The sequence below is a fragment of the Mobula birostris genome, chromosome 12 (genome assembly GCF_030028105.1).
Source record: "Mobula birostris isolate sMobBir1 chromosome 12, sMobBir1.hap1, whole genome shotgun sequence".
Taxonomy (NCBI): Eukaryota; Metazoa; Chordata; class Chondrichthyes; order Myliobatiformes; family Myliobatidae; genus Mobula; species Mobula birostris.
In genome coordinates this window covers 64,614,189-64,634,437 of record NC_092381.1, presented here as the reverse complement: position 1 = coordinate 64,634,437, position 20,249 = coordinate 64,614,189, and positions in this window count along the sequence as shown.

Here is a 20,249-nt window from a genome sequence, read left to right as displayed (position 1 = left end):
CCTCCACACCTTCGGGACACTTTCTTCGCCTTCTGTTATGGTCCTACCCGTTATTTCATCCTCCGTCGGATTCACGCCTACAATCGCTGTTTTTTTTGACTTTGTCATGTTAGGCAAAGATCGCAAGATCCTACATCTACGGACTCCAGAGCCTGCCGGCCCCGACGCTAGCAGGCATGAACTTCAGATTGCCTCTGCCATTGATCTCGCCGGCTCCAACACCTCAGGGCATATTCAAAACCCGGACTCCAGCAACGACCATGGACACCTTCACAGCGATTGCGCAACCACCAACTGCGACTCCAGCCTTGAACTCCAGTCCGGGTCTTTATGTGCTGCTGTTGTGACTCCCGTCTCCCCTTCCCCCACCACCACTCTGCAATCCCATCTCTTTCAGATCCCATCGTCAACTCCTGGGTCCTCAGAGGCTCCATCTTCCTCTCACCCCAACCCTCCCCTCTCCATTGACACCCCCAGCCTCCCCCCTCCCCCCTCTGATCCCAGCTCTCATCCGTGCCGGGTCTTTACCATCCCCTCCAACCTTCAACTGTCGGAGGCAGAACGCTCTGTTCTCAGTAAGGGCCTCACGTTTGTCCCCCTTCGCCCACACCTCAGCGAGTTCCGTGTTCGCCACGATGCAGAACTTTTCTTCCGCCGTCTCTGTCTCCGAGCCTACTTCTTCGGCAAGGACTCTTCCACCCCCACCGATGACCCCTTCTCCCGTCTTCAACCCTCCTCTTCTTCATGGACACCCCGCTCTGGTCTTCTGCCTGCTCTGGACCTCTTTATCGCTAATTGCCGACGGGACATCAACCGTCTCCACTTCACCGCACCTTGTCCCCATTCCAACCTCACTCCTTCGGAACGCTCTGCTGTCCACTCCCTCCGCACTAATCCTAACCTTATTATTAAACCCACCGATAAGGGGGGTGCTGTTGTAGTCTGACGTACTGACCTCTACCTTGCCGAGGCACAGCGACAACTCGCGGATACCTCCTCTTATTTACCCCTCGATCGTGACCCCACTAAGGAGCACCAGGCCATTGTCTCCCACACCATCACCGACTTTATCCGCTCAGGGGATCTCCCATCCACTGCTACCAACCTTATAGTTTCCACACCCCGCACTTCCCGTTTCTACCTCCTACCCAAGATCCACAAACCTGCCTGTCCTGGCCGACCTATTGTCTCAGCTTGCTCCTGCCCCACCGAACTCGTTTCTGCATACCTCAACACGGTTTTATCCCCCCCTTGTTCAATCCCTTCCGACCTATGTTCGTGACACTTCTCACGTTCTTAAACTTTTCGATGATTTTAAGTTCCCTGGCCCCCACCGCTTTATTTTCACCATGGATGTCCAGTCCTTATATACTTCCATCCCCCATCAGGAAGGTCTCAAAGCTCTACGCTTCTTTTTGGATTCCAGACCTAATCAGTTCCCCTCTACCACCACTCTGCTCCGTCTAGCGGAATTAGTCCTTACTCTTAATAATTTCTCCTTTGGCTCCTCCCACTTCCTCCAAACTAAAGGTGTAGCTATGGGCACCCATATGGGTCCTAGCTATGCCTGCCTTTTTGTTGGGTTTGTGGAACAATCTATGATCCGTGCCTATTCTGGTATCTGTTCCCCACTTTTCCTTCACTACATCGACGACTGCATTGGCACTGCTTCCTGCACGCATGCAGAACTCGTTGACTTTATTAACTTTGCCTTCAACTTTCACTCTGCCCTCAAGTTTACCTGGTCCATTTCCGACACTTCCCTCCCCTTTCTAGATCTTTCTGTCTCTGTCTCTGGAGACAGCTTATCCACTGATGTCTACTATAAGCCTACTGACTCTCACAGCTATCTGGACTATACCTCTTCTCACCCTGTCTCTTGCAAAAACGCCACCCCCTTCTCGCAATTCCTCCGTCTCCGCCGCATCTGCTCTCAGGATGAGGCTTTTCATTCTAGGACGAGGGAGATGTCTTCCTTTTTTAAAGAAAGGGGCTTCCCTTCCTCCACTGTCAACTCTGCTCTTAAACGCATCTCCCCCATTTCACATACATCTGCTCTCACTCCATCCTCCCGCCACCCCACTAGGAATAGGGTTCGCCTGGTCCTCACCTACCACCCCACCAGCCTCCGGGTCCAACAGATTATTCTCCGTAACTTCTGCCACCTCCAACGGGATCCCACCACTAAGCACATCTTTCCCTCCCCGCCTCTCTCTGCATTCCGCAGGGATCGCTCCCTATGCAACTCCCTTGTCCATTCGTCCCCCCCATCCTTCCCCACTGATCTCCCTCCTGGCACTTATCCGTGTAAGCGGAACAAGTGCTACACATGCCCTTACACTTCCTCCCTTACCACCATTCAGGGCCCCAAACAGTCCTTCCAGGTGAGGCAACACTTCACCTGTGAGTCGACTGGGATGATATACTGCATCTGGTGCTCCCGATGTGGCCTTTTATATATTGGCGAGACCCGACGCAGACTGGGAGACCGCTTTGCTGAACATCTACGCTCTGTCCGCCAGAGAAAGCAGGATCTCCCAGTGGGCACACATTTTAATTCCACATCCCATTCCCATTCTGACATGTCTATCCACGGCCTCCTCTACTGTAAAGATGAAGCCACACTCAGGTTGGAGGAACAACGTCTGGGTAGCCTCCAACCTGATGGTATGAACATCGACTTCTCTAACTTCCGCTAAGGCCCCACCTCCGCCTCGTACCCCATCTGTTACTTATTTTTATACACACATTCTTTCTCTCACTCTCCTTTTTCTCCCTCTGTCCCTCTGAATATACCTCTTGCCCATCCTCTAGGTCCCCCCCCCCCTCCTTGTCTTTCTTCCCGGACCTCCTGTCCCATGATCCTCTCGTATCCCCTTTTGCCTATCACCTGTCCAGCTCTTGGCTCTATCCCTCCCCCTCCTGTCTTCTCCTATCATTTTGGATCTCCCCCTCCCCCTCCAACTTTCAAATCCCTTACTCAGTCTTCCTTCAGTTAGTCCTGACGAAGGGTCTCGGTCTGAAACGTCGACTGCACCTCTTCCTACAGATGCTGCCTGGCCTGCTGCGTTCACCAGCAACTTTGATGTGTGTTGCTTGAATTTCCAGCATCTGCAGAATTCCTGTTGTTTGTATGGCCATTGTTTGGTCAATAATGGAGGCAAGTAAGTGCCAAAGTAAGAGCCATAAGAACCACACTGTTGTTACACTGGTGCCACATTTTGCTTTTCACCTGAGTTCCCCACCATTATGGAGTTGGTCCTCAACCAAGTTGATTCACTCCAGATAATATCAAGCAATCGCTGGGAGCACTGGACAAGCAGGGATGATGATACCTACCAACATTTTTGCCACCATACACAAGCTGTCCCAGTACAGTTACAAAACTGGATCCACCCAACTGCATGGGAAATTACATACAGCGCAACGTTCAATACAATCATACCCTCAGTTCCAATCAAAAAACATTAACATGGAGCCATGGACATGTACAGCATAGAGGGAGACCATTTGTCCCATCCTGTCATTGCTAATGGACTTGAGCTTCAGGAGACAGAAGTTATATGGGGGGAAAATGAGAAAAAAAATCAAGTCCGTTTTTCACTGATTTTTTTTTAATGTTGTGTGTCCTCACCTTCTGATGTATGTATGGGCACGTATCCAATTTCTCCACTACACAAGTAACCAGCAGGAAATATATTCTATTGCAAAATTTTCCTTACTTCACAGATTAGGTAGTTAATCAAGATTCTGACTGATGAAGATTATCCTGTTGCTTTTTAACAAGTTCAAAGCGAAGCCTTCAGTAACCTTCTCCAAACAGAATCATCAGAAAAGATTACCTCGTTAATTGTGAGATCTGCAGACTCGTTACATTGAATTACATCATAATAATGACTGTGAACCATCAGAAACCATAGCTCATAACACTCCCTCCAAGCTTCAAGGCAGCCACCGTCATTCCAGTGCCCAAGAGAGTAACGGTAACTGGCCTAAACAATTAGCGCTCAGTGGCACTGATGTCGACAATCATAAAGTGCTTTCAGCAGCTGGTAATGGATAACACAGAATGTCACCTTCCAGCTACATTGGATCTTTCCAGTTTGCTTAATACTCAAAATGGTCCACTGATGATGCACTAGCCTTGGCCCTCCACTCTGTCCTGTCCCACCTAGAAAACAATGCCTCATACACCAGGATGCTGTTCATCGGCTTCAGGCCAATGTTGAACATGATCATCCCTCTGAGGCAGGTGAGTAAACTGTCCTCATGGGACACAACACCCCTCTCTGCATCTGGATTTTGCACTTCTTAACGGAATGACCCCATCGGTCCCTGTTGGCAGCAACATCTCAAGCAAGCTCCAGCACACTGAGCACTAGTGATCTCTGGAGCCTTGTGCTCAGCCTGCTGTTGGTCATGCTGATGATTCACAACTGTACTGCCAGATTCAGCTCAAATCACATCATCAAGTTCGCTGATAATACCACAGCAGTTGCCCTCATCGGCAACGATGATGAATCATACAGAGAGGAGGTTGACAAGCTTGTCAAATGGTGCAAGAACAACAACCTGAGACAAAAGAGATGTTTGTAGCCTTCAGGAAGACACAGGTCGACCACTCCCCATTGCACATCAATGGCTCTGCTGTGGAGAGAGTGATGAGCGCAAAGTTCCTTGGTGTGCACATAACAGATGATCCAACCTGGACCCACAATTTTTCCTCACTAGTCCAAAGGCACAGCAGCATCTACATTTTGGGGAGATTGAGGCATGCAAGCCTTTCTGTCACTATTTTACCAACTTTCTACCGGAGCGCCACTGAGTGTCCCTTGTCTGGCCACATCATTATTCTGCACGCCTGCAAGGCGTCAACAGGAAGACCCCACGGTGGATAGTTAAAACCACCAAAAGGATCACCAGGGCCTGCCCCCCACCATTTTTGTGACATTTACTGGGAGCATTGCAGACGATGGGCTCAAAGCATTGTTGAAGTTCCCCACCACCCATCCCACAATCTCTCTGACCCACTACCACCAAGAAGGAAGAATCAGGACTAGGACAGCCAAACTGTGTTACAGCATCGTTCTTCTGGACATTGCAAGTTTTCCCCATTGAATGGATTGAGGTCTGGACTCTGACCTGCTCCCTCCAGGACAATAACTTTGTTGTTTTTAAGCCATTCCTGTGTAGCTTTGACTTTACATTTGGGATCATTGTCTTACTGGAAAAGACATCTCCCAAATCGCTGTTCTCTTGCAGATTGCATGAGATTTTCCTCCAGGATTTCCCTGTATTTTGCTACATTTATTGTACCCTCTACCTTCACAAGCCTTCCATGGTGTGCTACAGTGAAACATCCCCACAGCACGATGCAGCCACAACCATGTTTCACATTAGGGATGTTGTAGTTTTGATAATGTGCGGTGTTTGGCTTACGTGGTTAGTCTGATGGCCAAAAAGCTCAATTTTTGTTTCATCAGACCATAGAACCTTCTTCCAGTTGACTTCAGAGTCTCCCACATCCCTTTTGGCAAACACTAGCTGAGATTTCATGTGAGTTTTTTTCAACAGTGGCTTTCTCTTTGCCACTTTCCCATAAAGCTGCGACTGGTGCACCCAAGAAGCAGTTGTTGTATGCGCAGTCTCTCCCATCTCAGCCACTGAAGCTTGTAACTCCTCCAGATTTGTCATAGGTCTCTTGGTGGCCTCCCTCACTAATCCTCTTCTTGCATGATCACTCAATTTTTGAGGACAGCCTGCTCTAGGCAGATTTACTGTTGGGCTATATTCTTTACATTTCTTGATGATTGACTTTAGTGTACCCCAAGGGATATTCAGTGACTGGGAAATTTTCTTGTATCCATCTCCTGACTTGTACTTTTCAATAACCTTTTTCACAGAATTGCTTAGAGTGTTCTTCTGTCTTCATGGTGTAGTTTTTTCCAGGATACTGACTCACCAGTAGTTGGACCTTCCAGATACAGGTGCATTTTTACCACAATCAATTGAAACACTTTGACTGCACACAGGTGATCTCCATTTAACTAATTATGTGACTTCTAAAACCAATTAAACTAAAACAATTGGCTGCACCAGTGATGATTTGGTGTGTCATATTAAAGGGGGCGAATACTTTATGGAATCAATTATTTTGTATTTTATATTTGTAATTAATTTAGATCTCTTTGTAGAGATTTGTTTTCTGTTGATCAGTGTCAAAAAGAAGCCAAATTAACTCCAGTGTGATTCAGTGTTATAAAACAATAAAATATGAAAACTTCCAAGTGGGTGAATACTTTTTATAGGCACTGTATGTACAGTCAGATGGCAATAAACTTGAACTTTCAGATTTGATGTGATTAGCAAAAGATTTCACACAGATCAGTTATTGCATTCTTGACTGTACTATCTGAAACAGTGGTAGAAGCAATTTCAATCATTACATTCAAAAAAGAATTGGATAATTAATTGAAAGGTAAAAATTCATTGAGCTACAGAGAAACAACAGGCCAGTGGTATAAAATGAATCACTGCTACACATCATAAGGGATTGATGATTCTATGACACATTCAGAAGTCATGAAAGATGCTATGTATAAACCTTTCTCCAACTAGGTGCATTAGGCACAATTATTTTGCAATATTAATTGTACAATGTCTGTTCCGTCACATATCCTATTTGCATTGCATGAATTAAGTTTTATAAAATATTACAAACTGTTCCCAGTCGGACTTAACATCTTATTTCATTCAGATACTCTTGCAGACTTGCAGATCTTTGTTTGAAAGATTATCCCTAATCACAACATCTTTAAGTCGATAATCACTCAATTCTCTGCCGTCGTTCCTCCGCAACCTGCTGGCATTTTAAAGCCAGATTACAGAGCTATAGCAGTATTAGTGAGAGCTTTAGAAAATGTCTACTTTAACTGAAATGCTGTCACCAGTAAATCAACAGGATCAATTTATACTTCAGATTTTTCAATTAAAGATATGTTAGCATCACACCACAATTAATGCTGAGTTGATTCTTATTCCAAATGGTCTCCCTTACAAATTATAGCAGCCAATCAAATCAGTTAATCAATTCTTCCAAGTAACAGCAGCACATGAACAAGACAGTATTTTCACACAGGTGGAAGAATACAAAGACAAAATAAAAGAGGAGCAAGTGTAGCCCCCTGGACCCTGAATCTTGTCCTGCCATTCTATATAATCATGGCTGATCTACCCTGGACCTCAACCCCACACATCATACAATCATACTTCCAACACGATCATTCCCTCTGTTCTAATCACAGGCTCCAAAACCTATGTCTCTGTACCTCCCTTTTCTTCTGGATTCTAGACATCCTCACTGGGAGACCACATTCTGTGCGGATCAGAAATAACATCTTCTCTTCTCCAACAATCAACACTGCCACTTCTCAAGGATGCATGCTTGGCCCACTACTCTACTTTCTCTACACCCACAATTGTGCAGCTAGACACAACTCAAATGCCATCTATAAATTTCTGGGTGACATAACTATTGGCAGCAGAATTTCAGTAGGTGACGAGGAGGTGTACAGGAGTGTGATAAATCAGCTGGTTGAGTGGTTTCATAGCAATAATGTCGTACTCAATGTCAGTAAGATCAAGGAATTGAGTGAGGACTTCAGGAAGGGGAAGTTGAGTGAACACACACCAGTCCTTATCGAGGGACCAGCAGTTTCAAGTTCCTGAGTATCAGCATCTTTGACAATCTATTCTGGGCCCAACACATTGAGGCAATTCCAAAGAAGACACAACAGCGACTATACTTCATTAGGAGTTTGAGGAGAACTGGTATGTCGCCAAAGACACACTCATATTCCTACAGGTGTACCACTGAGAGCATTCTAACAGGTTGCATCACCATCAGGTAGGAGGGACAGAAACCTAAAGGCACACACTCAGTGATTCAGGAACAGCTTCTTCCCCTCTGAGATCCAATTCCTAAATGGACATTGAAGCCTTGAACACTACCTCACATTTTTTATATATATTATTTCTGGTTTTTGCACGATTTTTATATGTATACTGTAATTGATTTACTTATTCTTTTCCTTCTAGACTATGTATTGCATTGAACTGCTGCTGCTAAGTTAACAAATTTCATGACACATGCCGGTGATAATAAACCTGATTCTGATTCTGATCCTGATCCTGGTATGGATGAGCCAGTGTACAGGATTGGAAAAAGCTACAGAAAGTTGCAAACTCAGCCAGCTCCATCATGGGCGCCAGCCTCCCCAGCATCAAGGACTCTTCAAAAGGCGATGCCTCAAGAAGGTGGCACCCATCATTAAGAACCCCCATTACCCAGGTCTCATTACTACCATCAGGGGGGAGGTACAGGAGCCTGAAGACACACATTCAACACTTCAGGAACAGTTTCTTCCCCTCCGCCAGCAGATTTTTCTGAATGGACAGTGAACCCATGAACACTATCAGTACTTTTTCTTTTTTCTCTTTTTTTGCACTACTTATTTAATTTTACATGCATATATATAGTTCTAATTGTAATTTAAGGTTTTCATTATTATGTATTGCAATGTACTACTTTTGCAAAACAACAAATTTCACAATTTACTGTATTGCAGCAATATTAAACCTGATTCTGAGATTGTCCAGGTATACCAGATTAAATACCCAATGTTCCAACTGGCACTTGCCAGAAACCTGCTCACTGGTGTCTAATTTGGAGATCAGCATGATTTGGCTCCATGGACCAAAGAACTAATTTCAGAAGTGATGTGAGAGTTTCTGAATGAGTCTCACATCAGGAAGAGTTGGTAAAACAGAAATCAATGAATATCCAGGAGAAAACACCCCGATGATTGTAGTCATACTTTTTACTTGGAAAGGTGAGGATTGCAGGAGGGTAATCTTCTCTGCCCAGATCATTGCTGCATGAGGTCCTCAGACAGCATCCCAGGCTCAACCATTTCCATTTGTTTCATCAATAGCTGTCCTTTCAATAAATGATGGAAGTGTATTATTCAATTCTATTCACAACTTCTCAGAGTTAAATAAAACTGAAACACGGGATAACAAATGTGAAGTGACATTCAAGACATACATGTATCGGGAAATGTCCAACTCCAATAAGACAATGTCTAACCACTACTCTTAAAATCAATGGCATTACTATAGCTGAGTCCCCACCATCAACCACTCGGAGGTCATCATTGATCAGAACTTAACTGAAGAAACCACATACATGATATGACTATAAAAGGAGTTAGAAGCTCAACAGCCTACTGTGAATTACCCAGCTCCTGATATCCCAAAGCTTTTCTACTATTTACAAGACAGGATGCAATAAACACCACTTCCTTAAATGAGTGCAATTCCAATGACGATGAAAGAAACTCATCCATGTATCCATGACAAAAGACCCATATGTTCTGCCCAAAACATTCATTCCCTTCACCATTTTTGCACTATGGTTGTAGTGTTTTCCAGTGACAAAATCCACTGGAGTTTATTTATCAAGGGTATGAAGACACCACCTCCTGTTGGATTTGACTGTTTCATTGTTATTTTCTTTGCAACTTAACAAATAATTACCTGCTGGTATTTTTTATAATTGCTTAAATACATGCAACTGCTTATTCTGTTTCCTAGTGGCCACTATATGTATATGCAGCAGTTTAATGTGTCCCCTGGTGGTTACATTTGTGTGATTCTGGAAAGCTCCAGAAGCTTCTCTTGGTATTGCATTAGTTGAATAGAGGCTATCTGATTGGTTGACTCTAACCTGTAAACTAGAATGGAATGTTTCTTATCTTTGGAGTGTAAAATGAACTGTCCATGCGGTGATGCCATTTTCCTTTTGATTCTATCTCTCTCCCTTCACTTACTGGACCTCTATCACTGTCTGTTTTAAATTTTTTTTGCTTCTATTAAAGCTTCATAAAATTATATTGAAGCATCAAGTTTTGTGTCTCTTTTCTCACTTCTGAAACAACCTTGTATCAAAAACATCAGAATCCAACAACCCAAACCAATAACTTCAGCACCAAGAAGCACAAGGACTGCAGGCACATGGAAACTCTACTACACACAGGTTTCACTCCGAGTCACGTGGAAACTCTACCACACACAGGTTTCCCTCCGAGACACATGAGAACTCTACCACACACAGGTTTCCCTCCAAGTCACATGGGAACTCTACCACACACAGGTTTCCCTCCAAGTCACATGGGAACTCTACCACGCAAAGGTTTCCCTCCGAGTCACATGAGAACTCTACCACACACAGGTTTCCCTCCGAGTCAGATGGGAACTCTACCACACACAGGTTTCCCACTGAGTCACATGGGAACTCTACCACACACAGGTTTCCCTCATAGTCACATGGGAACTCTACCACACACAGGTTTCCCTCCAAGTCACATGGGAACTCGACCACACACAGGTTTCCCTCCAAGGACTGCAGGCACACGGGAACTCTACCACACACAGGTTTCCGTCCGAGTCACGTGGGAACTCTACCACACACAGGTTTCCCTCCAAGGACTGCAAGCACATGGGAACTCTACCACACACAGGTTTCCCTCCAAGGACTGCAAGCACATGGGAACTCTACCACACACAGGTTTTCCTCCGAGTCACATGGGAACTCTACCACACACAGGTTTCTCTCCCAGTCACATAGGGACTCTACCACACACAGGTTTCCCTCTGAGTCACGTGAGAACTCAACCACACACAGGTTTCCCTCCAAGGACTGCAGGCACATGGGAACTCTACCACACACAGGTTTCCCTCCAAGGACTGCAGGCACATGGGAACTCTACCACACACAGCTTTCCCTGAGTCACGTGGGAACTCTACCACACACAGGTTTCCCTCCGAGTCACATGGGAACTCTACCACACACAGGTTTCCCTCCGAGTCACGTGGGAACTCTACCACACACAGGTTTCCCTCCGAGTCACATGGTAACTCTACCACACACAGGTTTCCCTCCGAGTCACATGGGAACTCTACCACGCACTGGTTTCCCTCCAAGGACTGCAGGCACATGGGAACTCTACGACACACAGGTTTCCCTCCAAGTCACGTGGGAACTCTACCACACACAGGTTTCCCTCTGAGTCACATGGGAACTCTACCACACACAGGTTTCCCTCCCAGTCACATGGGAACTCTACAACACACAGGTTTCCCTCCGAGTCACATGGGAACTCTACCACACACAGGTTTCCCTCCGAGTCACATGGGAACTCTACCACACACAGGTTTCCCTCGAAGTCAAATGCGAACTCTACCACACACAGATTTCCCTCCGAGTCACGTGGGAACTCTACCACACACAGGTTTCCTTTCAAGGACTGCAGGCACATGGGAACTCTACTACACACAGGTTTCCCTCCAAGTCACGTGGAAACTCTACCACACACAGGTTTCCCTCCGAGTCACATGAGAACTCTCCCACACACAGGTTTCCCTCCAAGTTACATGGGAACTCTACCACACACAGGTTTCCCTCTAAGTCACATGGGAACTCTACCACACACAGGTTTCCCTCCAACTCACATGGGAACTCTACCATGCACAGGTTTCCCTCTGAGTCACATGGGAACTCTACCACACACAGGTTTCCCTCCGAGTCACGTGGGAACTCTACCACACACAGGTTTCCCTCCGAGTCACGTGGGAACTCTACCACACACAGGTTTCCCTCCGAGTCACAGGGGAACTCTACCACACACAGGTTTCCCTCCGAGGACTGCAGGCACATGGGAATTCTACCACACACAGGTTTCTCTCCAAATCACATGGGAACTCTACCACAGACAGGATTCCCTCCGAGTCACGTGGGAACTCTACAACACACAGGTTTCCCTCTAAGGACTGCAGGCACATGGGAACTCTACCACACACAGGTTTTCCTCCGAGTCACATGGGAACTCTACCACACACAGGTTTCCCTCCAAGTCACAGGGAAACTCTACCACACACAGGTTTCCCTCCAAGGACTGCAGGCACATGGTAACTCTACCACACACAGGTTTTCCTTCGAGTCACATGGGAACTCTACCACACACAGGTTTCCCTCCGAGTCACATGGGAACTCTACCATACACAGGTTTCCCTCAGAGTCACATGGGAACTCTACCACACACTGGTTTCCCTCCAAGGACTGCAGGCACATGGGAACTCTACCACACACAGGTTTCCCTCCGAGTCACATGGGAACTCTATCACACACAGGTTTCCCTCCAAGGACTGCAGGCACATGGGAACTCTACCACACACAGGTTTCTCTCCCAGTCACATGGGAACTCAACCACACACAGGTTTCCCTCCCAGTCACGTGGGAACTCTACCACACACAGGTTTCCCTCCGAGTCACATGGGAACTCTACCACACACAGGTTTCCCTCCGAGTCACGTGGGAACTCTACCACACACAGGTTTCCCTCCGAGTCACATGGTAACTCTACCACACACAGGTTTCCCTCCGAGTCACATGGGAACTCTACCACGCACTGGTTTCCCTCCAAGGACTGCAGGCACATGGGAACTCTACGACACACAGGTTTCCCTCCAAGTCACGTGGGAACTCTACCACACACAGGTTTCCCTCTGAGTCACATGGGAACTCTACCACACACAGGTTTCCCTCCCAGTCACATGGGAACTCTACAACACACAGGTTTCCCTCCGAGTCACATGGGAACTCTACCACACACAGGTTTCCCTCCGAGTCACATGGGAACTCTACCACACACAGGTTTCCGTCGAAGTCAAATGCGAACTCTACCACACACAGATTTCCCTCCGAGTCACGTGGGAACTCTACCACACACAGGTTTCCTTTCAAGGACTGCAGGCACATGGGAACTCTACTACACACAGGTTTCCCTCCAAGTCACGTGGAAACTCTACCACACACAGGTTTCCCTCCGAGTCACATGAGAACTCTCCCACACACAGGTTTCCCTCCAAGTTACATGGGAACTCTACCACACACAGGTTTCTCTCTAAGTCACATGGGAACTCTACCACACACAGGTTTCCCTCCAACTCACATGGGAACTCTACCATGCACAGGTTTCCCTCTGAGTCACATGGGAACTCTACCACACACAGGTTTCCCTCCGAGTCACGTGGGAACTCTACCACACACAGGTTTCCCTCCGAGTCACATGGGAACTCTACCACACACAGGTTTCCCTCCGAGTCACAGGGGAACTCTACCACACACAGGTTTCCCTCCAAGGACTGCAGGCACATGGGAATTCTACCACACACAGGTTTCTCTCCAAATCACATGGGAACTCTACCACAGACAGGATTCCCTCCGAGTCACGTGGGAACTCTACAACACACAGGTTTCCCTCTAAGGACTGCAGGCACATGGGAACTCTACCACACACAGGTTTTCCTCCGAGTCACATGGGAACTCTACCACACACAGGTTACCCTCCAAGTCACAGGGAAACTCTACCACACACAGGTTTCCCTCCAAGGACTGCAGGCACATGGTAACTCTACCACACACAGGTTTTCCTTCGAGTCACATGGGAACTCTACCACACACAGGTTTCCCTCCGAGTCACATGGGAACTCTACCATACACAGGTGTCCCTCAGAGTCACATGGGAACTCTACCACACACTGGTTTCCCTCCAAGGACTGCAGGCACATGGGAACTCTACCACACACAGGTTTCCCTCCGAGTCACATGGGAACTCTATCACACACAGGTTTCCCTCCAAGGACTGCAGGCACATGGGAACTCTACCACACACAGGTTTCTCTCCCAGTCACATGGGAACTCAACCACACACAGGTTTCCCTCCCAGTCACATGGGAACTCAACCACACACAGGTTTCCCTCCGAGTCACGTGGGAACTCTACCATACTCAGGTTTCCCTCTGAGTCACATAGGAACTCTACCATGCACAGGTTTCCCTCCGAGTCACATGGGAACTCTACCACACACAGGTTTCCCTGCGAGTCACATGGGAACTCTACCACACACAGGTTTCCCTCCAAGGACTGCAGGCACATGGGAACTCTACCACACACAGGTTTCCCTCGGAGTCACATGGGAACTCTACCACGCACAGGTTTCCCTCCGAGTCACATGGGCACTCTACCACACACTGGTTTCCCTCCAAGGACTGCAGGCACATGGGAACTCTACCACACACAGGTTTCCCTCCAAGTCACGTGGGAACTCTACCACACACAGGTCTCCCTCCGAGTCACATGGGAACTCTACCACACACAGGTTTCCCTCCGAGTCACATGGGAACTCTACCACACACAGGTTTCCCTCGAAGTCATATGCGAACTCTACCACACACAGGTTTCCCTCCGAGTCACATGGGAACTTTAACAAACACAGGTTTCCCTCAGAGTCACGTGGGAACTCTACCACACACAGGTTTCCCTTCAAGGACTGCAGGCACATGGGAACTCTACTGCACACAGGTTTCCCTCCGAGTCACGTGGAAACTCTACCAACACAGGTTTCCCTCCGAGTCACATGAGAACTCTCCCACACACAGGTTTCGCTCCAAGTTACATGGGAACTCTACCACACACAGGTTTCCCTCCAACTCACATGGGAACTCTACCATGCACAGGTTTCCCTCCGAGTCACATGAGAACTCTACCACACACAGGTTTCCCTCCTAGTCACATGGGATCTCTACCACACACAGGTTTCCCTCCGAGTCACATGGGAACTCTACCACACACAGGTTTCCCTCCTAGTCACATGGGATCTCTACCACACACAGGTTTCCCTCCAAGGACTGCAGGCAAATGGGAACTCTACTACACACAGGTTTTCCTCCCAGTCACATGGGAACTCTACCACACACAAGTTTCCCTCCAAGGACTGCAGGCACATGGGAATTCTACCACACACAGGTTTCTCTGCCAGTCACATGGGAACTCTACCACACACAGGTTTCCCTCCGAGTCACATGGGAACTCTACCATACACAGGTTTCCCTCAGAGTCACATGGGAACTCTACCACACACAGGTTTCCCTCCCAGGACTGCAGGCACATGGGGACTCTGCCACACACAGGTTTCACTCCCAGTAACATGGGAACTCTACCACACACAGGTTTCCCTCCAAGTCACATGGGAACTCTACCACACACAGGTTTCCCTCCAAGTCACATGGGAACTCTACCACACACAGGTTTCCCTCCAAGTCACATGGGAACTCTACCACGCAAAGGTTTCCCTCCGAGTCACATGAGAACTCTACCACACACAGGTTTCCCTCCGAGTCAGATGGGAACTCTACCACACACAGGTTTCCCACTGAGTCACATGGGAACTCTACCACACACAGGTTTCCCTCATAGTCACATGGGAACTCTACCACACACAGGTTTCCCTCCAAGTCACATGGGAACTCGACCACACACAGGTTTCCCTCCAAGGACTGCAGGCACACGGGAACTCTACCACACACAGGTTTCCCTCCGAGTCACGTGGGAACTCTACCACACACAGGTTTCCCTCCAAGGACTGCAAGCACATGGGAACTCTACCACACACAGGTTTCCCTCCAAGGACTGCAAGCACATGGGAACTGTACCACACACAGGTTTCCCTCCAAGGACTGCAAGCACATGGGAACTCTACCACACACAGGTTTTCCTCCGAGTCACATGGGAACTCTACCACACACAGGTTTCTCTCCCAGTCACATAGGGACTCTACCACACACAGGTTTCCCTCTGAGTCACGTGAGAACTCAACCACACACAGGTTTCCCTCCAAGGACTGCAGGCACATGGGAACTCTACCACACACAGGTTTCTCTCCCAGTCACATGGGAACTCAACCACACACAGGTTTCCCTCCCAGTCACGTGGGAACTCTACCACACACAGGTTTCCCTCCGAGTCACATGGGAACTCTACCACACACAGGTTTCCCTCCGAGTCACGTGGGAACTCTACCACACACAGGTTTCCCTCCGAGTCACATGGTAACTCTACCACACACAGGTTTCCCTCCGAGTCACATGGGAACTCTACCACGCACTGGTTTCCCTCCAAGGACTGCAGGCACATGGGAACTCTACGACACACAGGTTTCCCTCCAAGTCACGTGGGAACTCTACCACACACAGGTTTCCCTCTGAGTCACATGGGAACTCTACCACACACAGGTTTCCCTCCCAGTCACATGGGAACTCTACAACACACAGGTTTCCCTCCGAGTCACATGGGAACTCTACCACACACAGGTTTCCCTCCGAGTCACATGGGAACTCTACCACACACAGGTTTCCCTCGAAGTCAAATGCGAACTCTACCACACACAGATTTCCCTCCGAGTCACGTGGGAACTCTACCACACACAGGTTTCCTTTCAAGGACTGCAGGCACATGGGAAATCTACTACACACAGGTTTCCCTCCAAGTCACGTGGAAACTCTACCACACACAGGTTTCCCTCCGAGTCACATGAGAACTCTCCCACACACAGGTTTCCCTCCAAGTTACATGGGAACTCTACCACACACAGGTTTCCCTCTAAGTCACATGGGAACTCTACCACACACAGGTTTCCCTCCAACTCACATGGGAACTCTACCATGCACAGGTTTCCCTCTGAGTCACATGGGAACTCTACCACACACAGGTTTCCCTCCGAGTCACGTGGGAACTCTACCACACACAGGTTTCCCTCCGAGTCACATGGGAACTCTACCACACACAGGTTTCCCTCCGAGTCACAGGGGAACTCTACCACACACAGGTTTCCCTCCAAGGACTGCAGGCACATGGGAATTCTACCACACACAGGTTTCTCTCCAAATCACATGGGAACTCTACCACAAACAGGATTCCCTCCGAGTCACGTGGGAACTCTACAACACACAGGTTTCCCTCTAAGGACTGCAGGCACATGGGAACTCTACCACACACAGGTTTTCCTCCGAGTCACATGGGAACTCTACCACACACAGGTTTCCCTCCAAGTCACAGGGAAACTCTACCACACACAGGTTTCCCTCCAAGGACTGCAGGCACATGGTAACTCTACCACACACAGGCTTTCCTTCGAGTCACAGGGGAACTCTACCACACACAGGTTTCCCTCCGAGTCACATGGGAACTCTACCATACACAGGTTTCCCTCAGAGTCACATGGGAACTCTACCACACACTGGTTTCCCTCCAAGGACTGCAGGCACATGGGAACTCTACCACACACAGGTTTCCCTCCGAGTCACATGGGAACTCTATCACACACAGGTTTCCCTCCAAGGACTGCAGGCACATGGGAACTCTACCACACACAGGTTTCTCTCCCAGTCACATGGGAACTCAACCACACACAGGTTTCCCTCCCAGTCACGTGGGAACTCTACCACACACAGGTTTCCCTCCGAGTCACATGGGAAGTCTACCACACACAGGTTTCCCTCCGAGTCACGTGGGAACTCTACCACACACAGGATTCCCTCCGAGTCACATGGTAACTCTACCACACACAGGTTTCCCGCCGAGTCACATGGGAACTCTACCACGCACTGGTTTCCCTCCAAGGACTGCAGGCACATGGGAACTCTACGACACACAGGTTTCCCTCCAAGTCACGTGGGAACTCTACCACACACAGGTTTCCCTCTGAGTCACATGGGAACTCTACCACACACAGGTTTCCCTCCCAGTCACATGGGAACTCTACAACACACAGGTTTCCCTCCGAGTCACATGGGAACTCTACCACACACAGGTTTCCCTCCGAGTCACATGGGAACTCTACCACACGCAGGTTTCCCTCGAAGTCAAATGCGAACTCTACCACACACAGATTTCCCTCCGAGTCACGTGGGAACTCTACCACACACAGGTTTCCTTTCAAGGACTGCAGGCACATGGGAACTCTACTACACACAGGTTTCCCTCCAAGTCACGTGGAAACTCTACCACACACAGGTTTCCCTCCGAGTCACATGAGAACTCTCCCACACACAGGTTTCCCTCCAAGTTACATGGGAACTCTACCACACACAGGTTTCCCTCTAAGTCACTTGGGAACTCTACCACACACAGGTTTCCCTCCAACTCACATGGGAACTCTACCATGCACAGGTTTCCCTCTGAGTCACATGGGAACTCTACCACACACAGGTTTCCCTCCGAGTCACGTGGGAACTCTACCACACACAGGTTTCCCTCCGAGTCACATGGGAACTCTACCACACACAGGATTCCCTCCGAGTCACGTGGGAACTCTACAACACACAGGTTTCCCTCTAAGGACTGCAGGCACATGGGAACTCTACCACACACAGGTTTCCCTCCGAGTCACGTGGGAACTCTACCACACACAGGTTTCCCTCAAGGACTGCAGGCACATGGGAACTCTACTACACAGAGGTTTCCCTCCGAGTCACGTGGAAACTCTACCACACACAGGTTTCCCTCCGAGTCACATGAGAACTCTCCCACACACAGGTTTCCCTCCAAGTTACATGGGAACTCTACCACACACAGGTTTCCCTCTAAGTCACTTGGGAACTCTACCACACACAGGTTTCCCTCCAACTCACATGGGAACTCTACCATGCACAGGTTTCCCTCCGAGTCATGTGGGAACTCTACCACACACAGGTTTCCCTCTGAGTCACATGGGAACTCCACCACACACAGGTTTCCCTGCGAGTCACGTGGGAACTCTACCACACACAGGTTTCCCTTCAAGGACTGCAGGCACATGGGAACTCTACTACACACAGGTTTCCCTCCGAGTCACATGGGAACTCTACCACACACAGGTTTCCCTCCAACTCACATGGGAACTCTACCACACACAGGTTTCCCTGCGAATCACATGGCAACTCTACCACACACAGGTTTCCCTCCAAGTCACATGGGAAATCTACCACACACAGGTTTCCCTCCAACGACTGCAGGCACGTGGGAACTCTACCACACACAGGTTTCCCTCGAAGTCAAATGCGAACTCTACCACACACAGGTTTCTCTCCCAGTCACATGGGAACTCTACCACACACAGATTTCCCTCCGAGTCACATGGGAACTCTACCACACACAGGTTTCCCTCCGAGTCACGTGGGAACTCTACCACACACAGGTTTCCCTTCAAGGACTGCAGGCACATGGGAACTCTACTACACACAGGTTTCCCTCCGAGTCACGTGGAAACTCTACCAACACAGGTTTCCCTCCGAGTCACATGAGAGCTCTCCCACACACAGGTTTCGCTCCAAGTTACATGGGAACTCTAACACACACAGGTTTCCCTACAACTCACATGGGAACTCTACCATGCACAGGTTTCCCTCCGAGTCACATGAGAACTCTACCACACACAGCTTTCCCTCCGAGTCACATGGGAACTCTACCACACACAGGTTTCCCTCCGAGTCACAGGGGAACTCTATCACACACAGGTTTCCCTCCAAGGACTGCAGGCACATGGGAATTCTACCACACACAGGTTTCTCTCCAAATCACATGGGAACTCTACCACAGACAGGTTTCCCTCCGAGTCACGTGGGAACTCTACAACACACAGGTTTCCCTCTAAGGACTGCAGGCACATGGGAACTCTACCACACACAGGTTTTCCTCCGAGTCACATGGGAACTCTACCACACACAGGTTTCCCTCCAAGTCACAGGGAAACTCTACCACACACAGGTTTCCCTCCAAGGACTGCAGGCACATGGTAACTCTACCACACACAGGTTTTCCTTCGAGTCACATGGGAACTCTACCACACCAGGTTTCCCTCCGAGTCACATGGGAACTCTACCATACACAGGTTTCCCTCAGAGTCACATGGGAACTCTACCACACACTGGTTTCCCTCCAAGGACTGCAGGCACATGGGAACTCTACCACACACAGGTTTCCCTCCGAGTCACATGGGAACTCTATCACACACAGGTTTCCCTCCAAGGACTGCAGGCACATGGGAACTCTACCACACACAGGTTTCTCTCCCAGTCACATGGGAACTCAACCACACACAGGTTTCCCTCGCAGTCACATGGGAACTCAACCACACACAGGTTTCCCTCCGAGTCACGTGGGAACTCTACCATACTCAGGTTTCCCTCTGAGTCACATAGGAACTCTACCACGCACAGGTTTCCCTCCGAGTCACATGGGAACTCTACCACACACAGGTTTCCCTGCGAGTCACATGGGAACTCTACCACACACAGGTTTCCCTCCAAGGACT